At 39.2% G+C, this 18,905-nt stretch overlaps 1 protein-coding gene, 1 long non-coding RNA gene and 1 pseudogene across 5 annotated transcripts in view; 1 reads left to right on the top strand and 2 right to left on the bottom strand.

The window, feature by feature from the left end:
* The window catches only part of RNF180 (ring finger protein 180), a 306,365-nt gene that overhangs the window by 148,210 nt on the left and 139,250 nt on the right, over positions 1-18,905 (bottom strand). The window lies entirely within an intron of this gene.
* LOC135230449 (uncharacterized) lies at positions 2,290-8,338 on the bottom strand. Its single transcript, XR_010321112.1, has 3 exons — positions 8,261-8,338; positions 7,612-7,693; positions 2,290-4,462 (listed from the first exon to the last, which is right to left on the bottom strand). It is a non-coding gene; the product is annotated as an uncharacterized LOC135230449 (long non-coding RNA).
* Positions 10,529-13,918, top strand: LOC104845716 (MICOS complex subunit MIC26-like; annotated as a pseudogene).

Genomic DNA, 18,905 nt, shown 5'->3' with positions numbered 1-18,905 from the left:
TTCTTTTCACTTGGATCTGCAATCAATGCCCATAAAAGCAGCGCATTCAAGAAATTAAACGACATTTTGCATTGGGCAAATATGCTGCAGAAGACCTCTTTAAAGTGTTCAAAAGCAAAGATATCACCTTGAGGACTAAGGTATGCCTAACCCAAGTAACAGTATTTTCAATCACCTCATAACACATGCGAAATCTGGACAACGAATAAGGAAGACTGAAGAAAAATTGAAAAAACTGATGCATTTGAATTATAGTGTTGGAGAAAAATAGTGAATATATCAAGGGCTGATAGCAGAATGATCAAGTCTGTCTTGGAAGATGTACAGCCAGAGTGCTCCTTGGAAGCGAGGATGGCAAGACCTCATCTCACATACTTTGGATATGTTATCAGGAGGGACCAGTCCCTGGAGAAGGACATCATGTTTGGTAATGTAGAAGATCAGCGAAAAAGAGGAAGACCCTCAACGAGATGCACTAACACAGTGGCTGCAACAACGGACTCAAACATAGCAATGATTGCGAGGATGTCGCAGGCCTGGGCAGTGTTTTGTTCTGTTGTACACAGGGTTGCTATGGGTCGGAACTAACTCATTGGCACCTAACAACAACTTATACCTGAAAAGTAAGAAGATCAAATTCATTAGGTTGTTTTGGTTGTTAAAAATGCTTATAATGTGACGACTTCTAATTCCTCAAAATTCAAAGGCACCAATTAATGTAGTAACAACAGCTACAACATAGGAATCATCTCCTGTGCGCCAGGCACAGAGTTTATCTTCCTTGCTCAGATTTTTGTATTAGTTGGAAAACCTTCTAAATGCAACACATGAAATAACTGATTATACGTAACTTAACCAAATAGTTTATTTTTTCATGTGCTAATTTAAGAAGTCTGAGGAGCCCTGTTGGCACAGTGGTTAAGAGCTCAGTTGCTAACTGAAAGGTTGGCAGTTCAAATTTACCAGCCCCTCCTAGGAAACCCTATGGGGCAGTTGTACTCTGTCCTATAGAGTCGCTATGAGTCAGGATCACATCGACGGCAACGGGTTTGGTTTTTGGTTTTTCAGAATTCTGAAATCAGGTTGCAAGGTGGCTCTGAAAGGCATTGTGTTCTTGTTTAAGACAGGAAGAAGGAGAAAGTATCTGGGCCTGCCTAATCAGTCCGTTTTGCCCACAAGAAAAAGCTTTGCCAGAAAGCCCCAGGAGATGGCAGCTTACTTCTCATTGAACAAATTATGCCACAGGGTTTTGTTTTGTTTTATTTTGGGCAGGTCTTCTATAGCAAAGGTAGGTAAGCTAGCAAGACCTTGAAAATAGGCTCTAAGTTAGTGAACAAGCAGTTTTTGCTGCAAGGATATCTGATATAGGTCCAAAAATATATATCTAATATTAAAAATACAACTAAGAGGCCCAAATAGAAATCTAATCTCTGTATACTTAATAAAAGGTTTATCATTCATTCATTGTATTGAAGTCCTGTGGCAGTAGATACAATCAAATTGTGGAGTTTATTACCTAGCGGTGACAGAAAAACAATAAAATAAATACATATCAGGTGGCAATAAGTGCTATGAAGAAAACTAATCAGAATAAAGAAGCAGAGAATGTGTGTTGGCATATACCACTCCCTATTTTAGATAACCAAACCAAATAAGGCCTCTCTAAGGAAGTGACATGACTAGAGATGTGAATGAGGTAAGAGATTCATGCACATCTGGGGAGAGTATCTTCCGGGCAGAAGAAACAAAAAGTGCTTGGTATGCTCAAGGGACAGTGACAAGGCCAGCGTGACCACGGCAGAGTAAATGAGGGGACAAGTGAATCACTCATGCCATCAAAGGGTGGGCAGAATGCTAGGATAGGATGGTGTAGTGAACCCCACTTTCAGGGATAATCACTGGTTAAATGTTCTGAGGTGTCCTTGTCACCAAGGTTCTACTGTGAAAGTAAAACCAATGACTATGTACCTGGTACACTAACACATTAGCATGTTAAACCTAACAACCCAGTTCATAAATGAGGCACCTGAGGCTCATCTGGTTATGGTTCTCAGAGGCTCTATTATAAACATAATACACCCACATCATTTTGGTATTTGGCTCTCTGGTCCTTGTCATATAGCTGTGCTAGAAATGCTAAATTAAACAAAATTTAACAGATATCTTCCATACAGAATTTATCAGGAGCAATCACTATTCTGATCTGTGTTTTGAGTTTTTAAGATACAGATCTTTATGTTCTCTTAAGTACACTTTCCAGAGTATTTTTGTATTTATTTTAATAATGAAACACTGGTTCCCATTTTGTGGAAAGGAAACTGGAAAATGTTGCTATATATTTCCACGTGTATTCACTGTGTTGATAATTAATGTGGAAATAGAATACAAGATGACTTTGCTATTCAAATCTGCTTGGTTCCTGAGTTCAGATAGTAAGAGGCAAGGATATACAGAGAAAGTGTTATCAGCCCTATCTCAAAAAGGTGTGTTCAAATCTATTTGGTTCCTGAGTTTACAAAGTAAGGGATAGCTGTATAGTTTGACAGATGAACAATACTTTGGTGATTTTAGCTACGATTTGAAGAGGTAACAACTGAAAATATATTTTCTTATATTCAGCAAACAACTGTAATCTCAAGTAGAACTTTCAACATGTTTCTCATCTTAAATGCAGATTCCTCTCCTGGAAACAATGAATTTGCAAAGTAAGCATTTTCAGATGAAGTTAATGCTTGTTTTTTAAGATGATAGTTACTTATTTATATCCAGGCAAATACATTATAAAATATTCATTAGCACTAGCATATCTTTAAGAGAAAGATAACAGCTCTATGACAGAGGGCACCATGTTTCATAAGATCACTGATTTTAAAATGTTTCCATCTGCCAAATGAAGTCAAATTAATAATTCAGCTTGCTTGATAATGCCACAATCAATACAACAGCTTTTAACTCAACTCAGGAACAATATTTAAAAGACAACTCTCTTATAAAATAGACTCCATTCTTGTTTTGAACCAGACATACACAGAATTGCAAGCTTTTCCAAAGGAAGGGCAGTTTTTACTAGCAAATAGGAAAACACAACCTAAAGCAAAAGCAATTACTACCAGGAACAAAGTGAGCTGTCTATGAAGCTCCAATGAGAGCTGGGAACAAAATAGCCTACAGCAATGCTTCTAACCTTAAAGGACATATGAATCACCTGGGGAACTTCCTAAAATGCAGATTCTGATTTTGAAGGTAGTTGCTGTTAGGTGCTGTGGAGTCCATTCTTACTCAGCAACGCTATGTACAACAGGATGAAGCACTGCCTGGTCATGCACCACCCTGACTGTTGTTATGTTTGTGCCCACTGTTGCAGCCACTGTGTCAATTCATCTCATTGAAGGTCTTCCTCTTTTTCGCTGACTGTCTACTAAGCATGATGTCCTTCTCTAAGAACTGGTCCCTCCTTATAACATGTCCAAAGTATACAAGTCGAAGTCTCCCCATCCTTACTTCTAAAAAGCATTCTGGCTGTACTTCTTCCAAGACATGGTCATATAATTTTATAAAGACAAATACAGAATTGGAGACAGAATAAGAGTTCAACATTCTTTTAAAGATTTTTAAATGTAAGATACATAGAAAAATGTATAGAAAGTCAATATTTTAAAGAAAGTTAATTTTTAAGAGAAAATTCCCTGTCAGATATGTTTCCTCTATCTGAGTATTCAGGACATGGAGTTTACAGCCTTCAAAAAAGGATGTAAATAATAATGTTGAGTTTATTTGGGTCTTTATTCAGATAGCTAGCTCAGGATATAGCCAGCATCTAATATATCTAAAAATCAAGTGGTTAGGTTTATTATCAGTAATGAAGGTTGCACTATTTCATATCTCTTGAAAGTAATAATACAGGCAGTGAAAATAAGGAAAACCCTCAATGAGACTGAGTAACACAACAGCCGCAACAACGGGCTCAAATGTATCAAAGATCATGGAGAGGGCACAGCACCAGGCAACATTTTGTTCTGTTACACATAAGGTCACCAAAAATCAGTGCCAACTGGACGCTAGTTAACAACAAAAATAACGTAGTTTACTCAAAAGTGGCATTTTAATGCCTTTTAAGTATTCTTGCCTTTACCAAATCTGCTTAAAATTATTTCCCCCTGATAAGGATTGGAAACCCTAGTGGTATAGTGGTTAAGTGCTACGGCTGTGAATCAAGAGGTCAGCAGTTCAAATCCGCCAGATGCTCCTTGGAAACTCTATGGGGCAGTTCTACTCTGTTCTATAGGGTCACTATGAGTCGGAATCGACTCGATGGCAGTGGGTTTGGTTTTTTTTTTTGGCTAATAAGGATCAGGTAAAAATGCGAATGAAAATTGTCCTTGCCTTCAAGGAGCTTACAGTGTAAAAGCTGCCACCAAGTAATAAATGACATCTCTCATATGGTGATTCAGACCTGGTGTTTCTATAAGGAGAAGAGAGAAAATGCTAAGTGACACTTGGGTTAGCTTTTTATAAACCATTTATAAACATTATAAACCAAAGCATTTAAGCACTCTACACTGACACAAGTTTACTTTCTACATTTAAACATCAAAACATATTATATAGAGCAAATATATTTTAGAATAATTTAAATTCAAACAGTTACTTTATTACCTTAAGTTATAAATAACTCATTTGTTTTTGTTTTTTTTCATATAAAGGAGAAAGAGTGCATGTAGGTATACCCACTCTTAACAGTTCCACTCTTGATTAGAATCCACCTATTAAAGAAGTATTATCATGCTGTTAAAGAAAGGTGTTAAGGGCAGATTCCTTACCATGTTTTCTCTCAATCAAAAAAAACCCAAACCAAAAAACCAAACCCGTTGCTGTCAAGTTGATTCCGACTCATAGCGACCCTATAGGACAGAGTAGAACTGCCCCATACGGTTTCCAAGGAGCGCCTGGTGGATTCGAACCGCTGACCTTTTGGTTAGCAGCCGTAGCTCTTAACCACTATGCTACCAGGGTTTCCAATCAAAAGCAAGCATATAGTTAAAAAATAAAAAGGCTTAGAGAAAAAATACTGAGAACTACTTTTCTTTAAGAATTAATAGTTTTTTAGCTATTATTATGTGTTTTGAATTGAACTGTGTCCCCAAAACATATGTGTCATCATGGTTAGGCCACGATTCCCAGTATTGTGTGGTCGCCTTCCATTTTGTGATTTTCCTATGTGTTACAAATCATAATCTCTGTCTGGTTAAAGAGGATTAGGGTAGGATGTAACACCCTTGCTCAGGTCACATCCCTGATCCAATGAAAAGGGAGTTTCCCTGGGGTGTAGCCTGCACCACCTTTTATCTTACAAGAGATAAAAGGAAAGGGAAGCAAACAGAGAGTTGGGTACCTCATACCACCAAGAAAGCAGTGATGGGAGCAGAGCACATCCTTTGGACCTGGGGTTCCTGCGCTGAGAAGCTCCTAGTCCAAGGGAAGACTGACAATGAGGACCTTCCTCTAGAGCTGACAAAGAAAGCCTTCCCCTGGAGGTGACACCCTGAATTTGAACTTCTAGCCTACTAGACTGTGAGTGAATAAACTTCTGTTTGTTGGAAGTCACCCACTTGTGGTATTTCTGTTACAGCAGCATTGGATAACTAAGACATTATACTTGATTTATATTATATTGGTTCACTATTATCATAGCTAAGGAGCCCTGGTGGTACAGTGGTTAAAGCTTCGACTGCTAACTGAAAAGTGAGCAGTTAGAAACCACCAGCTGCTTCACAGGAGAAAGATGTGGCAGTCTGCTTCTGTAGAGATTTATGGCTTTGGAAACCTTATGGGGTTGCTATGAGTTGGAATCGACTCGATGGCAGTGAGTTTGGTTCAGTTTTTATTATTACAGTTAACTTCTATTAATTGTTTTTATACTGCATATTAACTCATTTTTATACTGTATATTTATTAACTCATTAACTCTTCATGGCTACCCTACAAGGTAAGTAGTATTATCAGCCCCTTTTAGTGTAACAGAAACAAAGGCACAAAGAATTTAAATATATTTAAGTTACTTAAACAATAAATGACAAGGCTAGAATTAAAAGAGTCCCTGCTTGGTGCAAATGGTTAGGCACTTAACTACTAGCCAAAAGGTTGGAGGTGTTTTCGAAGACAGTCCTGGTGACCTTCTTCGGAAAGGTCACAGCCTAAAAACCCTATGAAGCAGTTCTACTCTGCACACACAAGGTCGCCAGAGTTGGAATTTACTGGATGGAAACTAACAACAACAAAGAATTAAAATACACAGTTTGCATCCAGAGCCTATTCCTATCAGCATTCCCTCATTCTGACTCCTACCACCTAGAACTAGAGATCATCCCTTAAACCTGAAAGAGATAAGTGAAGCTTGGATGGACTAATGCATTCACAAGTGTTAAAGAGCAAAGTTAATAACAGACATCTTACTTTGATTTTAAGGTTTTTCTTATTCACAAAACCAAGTATTAACCATGAAAATCTTGACCCAAGCTGCAAAAGCCTGCCAAAAACTGCTCCACAGCAACGTAAGTTTGCCTTTTTCTGCTAGAAAAGGATAGTGAACAAAACCATTACCGCTTGATTTAATGAAAAAGACTCTGGGCTCTCCTAATCTAAATCTCAAAAAGTCTCACGGCTATAGGTGGGTGGAGGGCTAAATTATTAGCAAGTGGGCCAGAAGTAGCCCGATATTGTTGATCTCAGTTAAGAGGGCAGGGTTCAATCAGTCATGCTAAGATTCCTCAATGGTTGCTACCCTATTCTTCTCCCTCCTCTTCTCTTTATAAACTTCACTGTAACTACCAAACTTTGAACCATTCGCTTTTTTCCTGAAATCAGAATGCCCTCCCTATATGCAAACAGAAAAACTGCTCAGAATAAACCTTATGTTTCAATTTCTTTGGGCTTGCATTATTTTTAAGAGAAGATAACAAGTTAAAATGTAAACAGCTTTAAAATATTTGGTAAATAAATAGCTGTTGAATAAATAAATTCTTTAGAAATGTTAGGATGTACTGAACAAAGTACAGCCTCAACTTGTGAGAATAAATTAGAACAATCAAGTCCCTTTTCTGGGGGCCGAACACTAGACATTAATAAACGAGTAGCCCCCAATCCACTGTAGTTTCTATAGTTTCTATTAACAAAACTGTATGAGCTAATCTGACCCAAAGGTGGATCCATTTAAATGACTTAATTCTATAAAGAAGCGAGGATGGTGAAAATACATCTCACATACTTTGGACATGTTATCAGGAGGGATCAGTCCCTGGAGAAGGACATCATGCTCAGTAAAGTAGAGGGTCAACGAAAGAGGAAGACCCTCAATGAGGCAGATTGACACAGTGGCTGCAACAATGGGCTGAAGCATAATGATTGTGAGTATGTTGCAGGCCTGGGCAGTGTTTCATTCTGTTGTACATAGGGTCACTATGGGTAGGAACTGACTTGACTGTACCTAACAACAAGTCATATAAAGAACTCAGAATAGGGCCTTGCACAGAAGTGCTCAGTAGGTATTAACAGTTATCACCATCATTGTCACTTAAATATACTACATTTAGGTGCATCAAGCACAAAACATACCAACTTCATAAGGACTGCTTTTGTTTATTCAGGGATTCTTCCACATATTCTTGGTGATCTCTGTCTTAGTTATCTAGAGCCGCTATAACAGAAGTACCAAGTTGGATAGCTTTAACAAAGAGAAATTTATTTTCTCACAGTCTAGCAAGCTAGAAGTCCAAATTCAGGGTGTCAGCTCTAGGCGAAGGCTTTCTCTCTGTGTTGGCTCTGGGGGAAGGTCCTTGTCAGCAATCTTCCCTTGAACTAGGAGCTTCTCAGCACGGGACTGTTTAAGTACAAAGGATGTGCTCACTCCTGGATCTTGTTTCTTGGTGGTATGAGGTCCCCCACTCTCTTTGCTTCCCTTTCTTTTTCTCTCTTGTAAGATAAAAGGCGAGGCACGCCACACCCCAGGGAAACTCCTTTCACATTGGATCAGGGATGTGACCTGAGCAAGGGTGTTATAGCCCACCCTAATCCTATTTAACATAATCTAATCTTGCCTCATGAATCACAGGCAGAGATGAGGATTTACAACACAGGAAAATTGTATCAATCACAAAATGGAAGACAACCACACAAAAAATCATGGCCTAACCTAGTGGACACATATTTTGGGGGGACACAATTCATGACAATCTCTTTAGGTACAAATCAACTTAAAAGAGACCTGTGATTTTTCCCTTTGAGTCTCCTGAATTAGATTCACTGTTTCCAAAGGCTTCAAAGTGGCAGGCTGGCAGTCACTGGAGATGATTAAAAAAAAAAAGTTTAGTTTCAAATAAATCAACATCTCCTGATGCAAAGGTTGGAATAGCAATTTATACTGTTTGGTGTTAACTGGAAGGAGCCCTGGTGATGCAGGCATTAAGTACTCGGCTGCAAACTGATAGGTGGGCGATTTGAATCCACCAGCCGCTCTACAGAAGAAAGATGTGGCAGTCTGCTTCCATAAAGACTATAGCCTTAGAAACCCTATGGGGCAGTGTTACTCTGTCCTACAGGGTAGCTAGCGGGAATAGAGGCAATGAGAATTGGTGTTAATTGGAGAGTGGCAAACAAAAGGGGTGAGCAAAATTGATAATATCTTATCTTTCAACTTTAATTCCCAGTATTCTACAGAACTTCTCAACTCTCAGGGGCTTACTAAATTTCTTATTTTTACTTTCCTTTTCAACATCAGCAGTAACTATTGAATGCCTCTAATGCTTGAGGCATATGTCACTTAATCACATCAACACTACAGAGGCAGTTACCCTGAACTCTTCCCTGGAAGGTACTGTGACCTTGAAATCGCAGATTTTGTTGGGAACTTCAGCTCTACCATGCAGTAATAGTAGGATACTGGGAAAGTCTTTTTAGCCTCTTTTTATCCCAGTTGTTTCACATGTAAATGGGGAACAAATGTAGAATACATGTAAAATTAAAAATATCATACATAACAAAAAAAACCCCACTGCCATCGAGTCCCTTCTGACTCATAGCGACCCTATAGGACGCAGTAGAACTGTCCCGTAGAGCTTCCAAGGAACGACTGGTGGATTTGAACTGCCGACCTCTTCGTTAACAGCTGTAGCACTTCACCACCACGCCACCAGGGTTTCCACAGAACCAAAACAACAAAAAAACCAAACCACTGCCGTCAAGTCAATTCCGACTCAAAGCAACAGGACAGAGCAGAACTGCCCCACAGAGTTCCCAAGGAGCGCCTGGTGGATTCTAACTGCCAACCTCTTGGTTAGCGGCTGTAGCACTCAACCACTATGCCACCAGGGTTTCCACACATAACCAAAACCAAAAAAAATCCTTTGCCGTCAAGTTGATTCAAACTCATAGTGACCGTATAGGACTGGGTAGAACTGCCCCATGGAGTTTCCAAGGAGCACCTGGTGGATTTGAACTGCTGACCTTTTGGTTAGCAGCCATAGCTTTTAACCACTCGTTCACCAGGGTTTCCTCGTTAGTATAGTGGTAAGTATCCCCATCTATTACATGGGAGACTGGGGTTTGATTCCCCGACTGGGAGGCTGAGGCCATATAGAACAGCATTCTATAAACAGGGCTCTACCATACATTTTTATACATCAAATATTCTGATTTATGTAATGCCATTTTAAAGATTTCTGCTAATTTACCCTATTTAGCTTTACTTTCTAATATTTTGTTCTTGTTTGTTGTTAGGTGCCATTTAGTTGGTTCCCACTCATAGCGATCCTCTGTACAACAGAATGAAACACTGCTTGGTCCTGCACCATCCTTACAATCATTATGCTTGAGCTTATTGTTGAACCCACTGTGTCAATCCATCTCGTTGAAGGTCTTCCTCTCTTTCACTGACCCTCTACTATACCAAGCATATTGCTTCATCAGATGGGAAAACTTAGGATGTTTTAATAATTTATAATATAGAAAGACACTTCATGTGGTTAGACAGGCAGAGTAAAGACTAATTTATTGTGCCCTACTGCAAGTAATAAACCATTATGTATCCATCTATGCAATGAAAACAGATTAAATACATATGAGCACAAAGTCCATTGCCATTGGTCCAACAGACATTGATAATAAATGAATATGATCAATTATTAAACAGGGAACCAATATGTACAAGTAATGGTACTTAAGGTGGAGGCACTGCTAAACCGGGGTTTAGTAATCAAACCTAAAGTCCCTTAAAGGTTTTGCTATACTGATACCTTGTGAGGCTCAGAGCAAGAAAATAACCTTCTCTCAGTTAAATTTTATCAGACACCTGATAAAAAAACCCAAACCCCTTGCCGTCGAGTAAATTCTGACTCATAGCAACCCTACAGGACTGAGTAGAACTGCCCAGTGGGGTTTCCAAGGAGGAACTGGTAGATTTGAATGCCAGCCTTTGGGTTAGCAGTGGTAGCTCTTCACCACTGTGCCATCAGACACTAGGAAGGGTCAATCTGAGATGGCTTTTGGAGAACACGACCAGATCAGATGGATACCTGCAGCAAAAGTGAATGGCTGGTACCTGAGTAACCTTACCCTGAGTACTCTCTGCCCTCTTCAAGGACTGTTAATGACTGTTCTAGACTGGTAAAATGATTGGGAGGGGGAAGTTATCCTCCAAGTATGAAAGAATCATAGTTAGAAAAGCCAGGGGATGGCCTGTAGTGCTACGGATTGCTTTTATATGTTCTTTCTTGCCTTGGTCTTGTAACTCCCACCAAATAACTGGGTACAAAAACCAAACCCAAACCTGCTGCTGTCAAGTCGATTCCAACTCATAGCAACCCTATGCGACAGAGTAGAACTGCCCCAAAAGAGTTTCCAGGAAGCACCTTGTGGATTCAAACTGCCGACCTTTTGGTTAGCAGCCATAGCTCTTAACCACTATACCACCAAGGTTTCCAATGACTAGGTGAGACTATGCAAATGAGGTACTTGTGGTCCACCAAGGGTACTGGATAGCTTGCTAATAATGCAATTAAGGTACATGGCACCCTTGTGGGAGTGGATCCATGCAAATAAGGTGTATGGAACCCTAACAAGGCCATTGATCAGTTTTGCCATCCCACTAGGCTTAAAACGAGCCATCCCAGAAGCAGATGGTGGGGGTGGGGGGGACCTTACTGCCACTGAGAATGAAGAGCTAGGAGTGAAGTGTGTCCTTTGGACCTGGGATCCCTACCCTGTGAACCTCCTAGACCCAGGAGACAGAGTTATAACACTAGAGACAGCAAGAGATGGAGAGAAGCAGTGGCAGAGAAAGGGCAGCAGCAGAGACAGCAGAACCAGGAGGCTGGCAAGAGACGGCATGATGGGTTTCTAGGCCCACAGAATGAGAAAGCCGAGCATCTTTGGGCAGGAGGCTTACTGGTGGAGTGAGGTGCCTCTAGGCACTTTAGTCTCTGAGCTATAGCACTTTGCAACACTTGCCCGAGGTGGGCAGAGGCCAGGCTGGCCCAAGAGGCCCAAGGGGCTGAGGGCTCGAGGTCTAAGAGGCCAAGTGCAAGGGAGAGGCCTGCCTGTGGGCATAGCAAAGAAACTGTCCTGACCAAAGAACTCTATGCTGAGTCATTTCTGATCCTGAAGTGTAATCGGTTACTTCCCTAATAAACCCCATAACTGTGAGTATTGTCTTTGAGTTCTGTATGGCCATTGCAATGAATTATCAAACCCAACGGTGAAGTACAAAGTGCCACAGGAGGGACGGCTGGTGTCAGAATTGGTAAAAATGTTGGAGGGTGGAGGCATGTCCGGGCCCACCTTATAGCAATCAGCGTCATGCTGTTGGTGCTGATATTGATTCTGTCTCCTTCGCCCGTGAAGTTAGAGGAGGAGGCCTGACACCCCCACCATGTCATTTTTACAGTACTTCACACCATTTATAAACTAAAAGTATAAATGTGTGTAGTGCAACAGTCTTTTCCTCAGAATACTAGTTTTCAAACTTATTTTGATTTTTATTTTTTGGTGAAAAAAAACTTTGTCACAAAGTAGTTAGTACAAAAGTTAAATTTCTTACTATAATATTTGTTTAGTCACAGCAAGCATATGAACTGCTAGCACGTATACTGAGTCTCCACTGAAGAACATTCATTAAAATCACGAAGTCAATTACTATTCACTTGGATACAAGATTAGAAAATACCTCCATTATACTTGAATGTATACTTAAATGTGAAACTTATTACGTCTATTTTCTATACACTCTTCATGCCTGATTAGAAATGCTGAGTCCAAAAATATTGTTGACCCCCAAAAGTTCAAATTCTGAAGGTAATTTATAAATGTCATATGCTATAAATATTATCTTAAAATATTCCTCCTCATTTTTTTATTTAAGAGGGGAGCTTGCATTTTATTTTTACTTTTAAGTAAGAGACTAAATATTCTCTCTCAAATCATTAAAAAAGTTTAAAAAGTGAAAGCTCTGATATATAAAATTTAAACACCTACTTGTTTAAAAATGACACAGTAAGAATTAAAAGGGAAACAACAGAATGGGAAAATATTTGCAGCATATATTGCAATATAAATATTTTTAACATAAAGAGTTAACTTTCTTCTTAAAGAGCTATATCAACAAAATAAAATTGAGATGAATAGCCCAAAAGAAGAATGGGCAGAGTATATAAACAGTCAAGTCACCAAAGAAGCTGGTGTATGGGGCAGGGGGGAAGTAACAACTTCTCAATTAACCAAAGATGTGCAAATTACTAAAAAATACATTTTATTCCTTACATAAGCAAATTTTTAAATAATCATCATAATAATCACAAGTGGTAGCAATTTTGTGGAGAAATATGTTCTTCCATACTCTGCTGGTAAGAATGCAATTTAGTACAATCTTTCCACAAGGCAATTTGGCAATAAGCATCAACAGCCTTAAAATTCTACATGCCCTTTGATGAAGCATTTCACTTCTGTCTATTTTAAGGAAATAATCTGGGATACACACAATAATTTTAGCTCTAAAGATGTTCATTAAAACAGGCTTAATATGTGGCTGCCAGCGACACGTTCAAGGTAACTCAGAGATCTCTGGGACTGCCCAGCCTGAGTCTGGTCACCTTCAAAGTCTATGGATCACCAAAGAAGGACTCACCCAACAAATCTGTCAAGGCTGAAGAGCTTTCACTCTACTCAGTTCCAGAAGGTCAATCTAAACATGTGCAGCAGCCAAGGACCCAACTTGAAGAAAACATTTCACAGCTCTGACACTATTGTGAGCCATATACAAGTCAGTGTCAGGAAAAGTACTTCTACACTAAGCCCAGGATGCAAAGTATTGTTCAGTGGGGGTAGACAACTATGGATATCTCCAAAACGCACCTCCTGGATGTTTCCCAAGACTTGGTGTTACTGGTTTTGCTGGCCTCGTTGGACTCCTTTTCACCAGAGGTTCAAAAATAAAGAAGTTGATATATCCACCTGGTTTCATAGGATTTGCTGCCTCTATCTATTATCCACAACAAGCCATCAACTTTGCTCAGGTCAGTGGGGAAATACTATGTGACTGGGGTTTGCGAGGATACACAGTCATAGAAGATTTGTGGAAAAATTTCAAAAGCCACGAAAATGAAGAATCCACCCAGAAATAAATAGAATATGCCTTGTTCTGACCATTTAATCAGTTACTGGTAAACATTAAAAACTCCATACAGTAAATCAATATTTCTCCAGAAAAATGGCAGAGAAGTTAGTGTTGAATGTAGTAAACTGGCTTTCTTCTTCTGGAAAAAATATACTTTTTTTTATCTTGGGTGGTGCTGTATTATAAGTAGACTAAATCTGGAACCCTTTCACCTAAAGATAATGCACAAGCCTTAGAACTCCTTGTTCTCATGTTGCTATTTACGCACATAAGTAAAATTCCAAGTGAAAAGAAAACAGGCTCAACAATTGCCCAACAATTAAATGTACTTTGATACACTCATTCATTTTTATACTATTTGGTTATTTAAAATGTTTTAGGAGTATATGCAATCACATGGAAAGGTATCATGATATAATTACTGAGAAAAAAGTAGGTTTAAAGTAATATGTACAATTTTATTTCATTTTTGTATAAAGAAATTACAGACCATTGCCAAAACCCATGGCCGTCGAGTCAATTCTGACTCATAGTGACCCTATGGGACAGAGCAGAACTGCCCCGTAAGGTTTCCAGGGAGCGCCTGGTGGATTTAAACTGCCAACCTTTCAGTCAGCAGACACAGCTCTTAACCACTACAGCACCAGAGTTTCCAAGAAATGACAGAAAATGTACCAAAATGTAGAATGATCAGAAATTTATAAGGACATTAACAGTAGTTATTAATGCTGGATAACACTTGATTCCTATTTCCTTCTATTGTAGTTTCTATAATTTTTTTTTTGCTGTAATAGGATCAATTAACAGCGTATCTATTTATCTATCTATTATACATTAAAAAAAAAACCAAACCCGCTGCCATCGAGTCAATTCTGACTCATAGCGGCTCTATAGGACAGAGTAGAACTGCTCCATAGGGTTTCCAAGGAACGCCTGGTGGATTTGAACTGCCGATCCTTTGTTTAGCAGCTGTAGCTCTTAACCACTGTGCCACCAGGCTTTCCGTCTATCTATTATAATAGAGAGAAATAAATGAGAGAAAAAGTATGGATAGTTTTTTAAGGCACACTGGTAGCAGAAGTAAACACAAAATGCTAATAAGAGAGATGGGAAAAGAAACAGTCATCAAGGAGAAAAGCAGTAACCAATAAGGCAATGCAGAAAGTGTGATGAGGTTAAGTGCTATATAACTAGCCATTTGTGATGCTCTTGTTGCCTATTCCTGGTTTACTGCCATACAGATATGCTGGCCTACTGATCATTAAACAGTTATGGTCTTTAGAGTAAATGGAAAACAAGACACACCATTCTTCCACCAGGATAGCTTAAATTTTCACAACTAAAAATAAGGATGGACAGGGAACATATCCCAAGAATAAATTAAGACGTTACAAAGTACCTAAAACTATGCACATATTCATTCAAATGTTACCATTATCATTATGTTTTAAACTAATCTAAATTATTATATTGAGGTCCTATCTCCAGTTTAGTTTACTGTTAAAACCCATGGATTTGTCTCTAATTCGTAACTGGAACATCAGCAAGTATATATGGGACTTGCTAGAGAGTATAACCTTGGACTCTACTACTCTCTGCTTAGAACATCTGTTTTCCACTTTGACTAACACCATATTCTTTGGTATATCATCATTTCCTCAGTACTACATCTGAGCCTAAATTCCACGGCTATATGCTCTAAGGCATCACGTGACTCCTTTATATAGTATTCTTCACACTATACAGAACTTACCTGTGTAATATATTCACTAATAGGCTGTGACCTCCATGAGTGCTCTACTTTGTAATCTCAGTGTCTAGTACACGACCTGGCAAAACACAGATACTCAAACATTCCCCAAATGAGTGGATAAAAGTGGTGAATTTTGATGACACCTTCAATCCCTTACAGTTCTGGCATAAAGCTATGAACTTACATTAAAGGACATTATAAAAACAACTCTATTAAGTTTTTTTCCACTTAGTACATGGAAAAGTTACTGAGAACAAGGTTTACCACCTCGAATATCCCTTTTTATGAGGGACTAAAAGGAGCTAAAGGAGCACTGGTGGCTCACTGGTTAAGAACTCAGCTACCAACCAAAAGGTTGGCAGTTTGAACCTACCAGCTACTCCACAGTAGAAAGATGTGGCAATCTGCTTCTGTAAAGATGACAGCCTAGGAAACCCTATGGGACAGCTCTACTCTGTCTTATAGGGTCACTGTGAGTGGGAATTGACTCAATGGTAATGGGAAGAGGAGCCAGAAGAGTGGTGGGAAGGCATCATGAGCATGATATATGGAGAAAGTAAAAGACCATTTTACTCTCATTTGGGAAGATCAAAATGGATGTCGAGATACTCTAAAACTTGCTCTTAAGCACAGAGTAGCTAAAGCAAACAGCAGAAATGATGAAATAAAAGAGCTGAGCAGAAGATGATTTCAAAAGGCAGCTTCAGAAGACATGGTAAATTATTATGATAAAAAGTACAAAGACCTAGAGTTAGAAAACCAAAAGAGAAGAGCACGATCAGCACTGCTTAAGCTAAAGGAACAGAAGACAAAATTCAAGCCTTGAGCTGCATTACTTGTGACATGAGACACGGAACGAGGGATATCTTTAGCCAAAAGCAAAGAATCCCAGAAAGATGTCTGCCTCTGTTTTACCGGTTATGCGAAGGCATTCGGCTGTGTGGATCATAACAAATTATGGATAAGATTATGAGGAATGGGAATTCCAGAACTCTTAATTGTGCTCATGTGGAAGCTATACGTAGACCAAGGGGGAGTCATTCCAACAGAACAAGGGGATACTGCATGGTTTAAAATTGGAACAGGTGTGTGACAAGGTTGTATCCTTTTACCTTACTTATTCAATCTGTAAACTGAAAAATTAATCTGAAAAGCCGGACTACATGAAGGAGAACAAGGCAACAGATTGGAGGAACACTCATTAACAGCCTACGATATACAGATGACACAACCTTGCCTGCAGAAAATGAAGATGACTTAAAGCATCACTGATGAAGGCCAAAGGCTGGTCTTTAGTATAAATTATGCCTCAACCATAATAAAATCTATTAAGAAAACATTCTGCATCCCACTTTGATGAGTGGCATCTGGGGTCTTAAATGTTAGCAGGCAGCCATCTAAGATGCATCCATTGGTCTCAACCCACCCTGAGCAAAGGAGAATGAAGAACACCAAAGACACAAGGTAATTATAAGCCCAAGAGACAGAAAGGGCCACATACGTCAGAGGCTACATCAGCCTGAGACCCGAAGAACTAGATGGTGCCCAGCTACAACCGATGATTGCCCTGACAGGGAACACAACAGAGAACCCCTGATGGAGCAGAAGAGCAGCAAGATGCAAACCTCAAATTCTCATAAAAAAGATCAGACTAGGAGGACTCCAGAAGTCGTGGTCCCCAGACTTTCTGTTAGCCCAAGACTGGAACCATTCCCAAAGCTAACTCTTCAGACAGGGATTAGACTGGACTATTCGATAGAAAATGATACTGGTGAGGAGTGAGCTTCTTGGCTCAAGTAGACACATGAGACTATGTGGACAGCTCCTGTCTGGAGGAGAGATAAGAAGGCAGAGGGGGACAGAAGCTGGCTGAATGGACATAGGAATACAGGGTGGAGAGGAGTATACTATCTCATTAGGCGCAGAGCAGCTAGGAGTATATAAAAAACCCAGAAAACAAGGTGTATATAAATTTTTATATGAGAGACTGATGATTTGTAAACTTTCACTTGAAGTACAATAAAAAAAATTATGCCTCAACATGAAGGATACAAAAATCCTCACGACTAGACTGACAACCAACATTATAAATGGCAAAGAAATAGAAGTTGTCAACGATTATTCTACTTGGACCATGTGCATAGAAATATCAGTCGAGAAATCAAATGACATATCACATTGAGAAAATCTACTGCAAAAGACCTCTTTTTAAGTTTTAAAAGCAAAGATGTCAGTTTGATGTCTAAGGCACACCTATCCAAGCCATGGTTTCTTCAACTGTGTCACATGCATGTGAAAGTGGGGCAGTAAAAAAGGAAGACAGAATAATTCATACAACTGAACTGTGGTCTTGGCAAAAGAAAATTAAATATACTGTGGACTTCCAGAAGAACAAATAAATCAGTCTTAAAAGAAATACAACCAGAATGCTCCTTAGAAGTGAGGATGGCACATTTCAGCCCACTTACTCTGGGCATTCCATCAGGAAAAGAACAACTGGGAGAAAAGGACTTCATGTGTGGTAGCGCATGACCATCAGCACAAATAAGGGAAACCCTCAATGATATGGATTTACACAATAGCCACACAATGATCTAAGATAGGCACAGGGCCAGGCAACGTTTTGTTCTGCTTTATAATAAAGTCACCACGAGTTGGGGACAATTTGATGGCAACTAACAGCAACAAAGGGAGATGACTTCTTAGCAGTGCTAAAAGAATTAGCTTCCCAAGTAACCAGTTTTGACTTCATTGACACTATCAGTTGTACATTTAGTCATTTTCCCATGCAAATTTTGTGTAGTAATCTTGTCAATAGCTTTATCTTATTCTAGCCATTCTTGCTTGTCCTCCACAGATTTCCTCACTTAAAAATTACACGTATTTTTGTGTACTTCAAATCTTTCTAGGCACAAACCAGAGAGATATAAACAAATCATTTATTAATATATGAAACTCAGACAAAAGTATAACAATCTGTGGCTGAGACAATTTTCCTGGTGATCTGGTGCTTGGATAAACTACTAATGATGATCAATCTTCAATTCCTAATATATTCAATTAGAATGCTTTTGGATAAATCAAATTTGGAAATAAATATCTTTAACAGCACATATCTTAAATTCCACCCTGGTTTAATTCCTCTTCTATTTCTTCTTAATATTTATCTTATATTTTGCTCCATCCCTATAGATACAGCCTTATTGAAAACCCTCATTAGATTACTTAGATATGCCACTTTTCTGATCTCCTGGTCTCCAGGCAACCTGCCCCAGTCTCCACAATGTTAGGAGAAGAATGGTCTCTCTAAAAGGCAAAGCTGCTGCAGTGCCAGCCTGTTGCCTAATAGTGTCCTTTGCATGGCTTGTAAGTTCATTACTGAGTTGTCTTCACCCAGCTTATCAGTCTTTTCTAGTCATACTGAATCATGTGAAGTTCCAAGAAAGAATGAGACTAATGCATGCCTGTATTTGTCTTCATGTTACCCCTACT

This window comes from Loxodonta africana, chromosome 2, assembly GCF_030014295.1.
Source record: "Loxodonta africana isolate mLoxAfr1 chromosome 2, mLoxAfr1.hap2, whole genome shotgun sequence".
Classification (NCBI taxonomy): Eukaryota; Metazoa; Chordata; class Mammalia; order Proboscidea; family Elephantidae; genus Loxodonta; species Loxodonta africana.
Note: the sequence above shows the minus strand (reverse complement) of the source record. Positions and strands in the feature narration are given on the sequence as shown.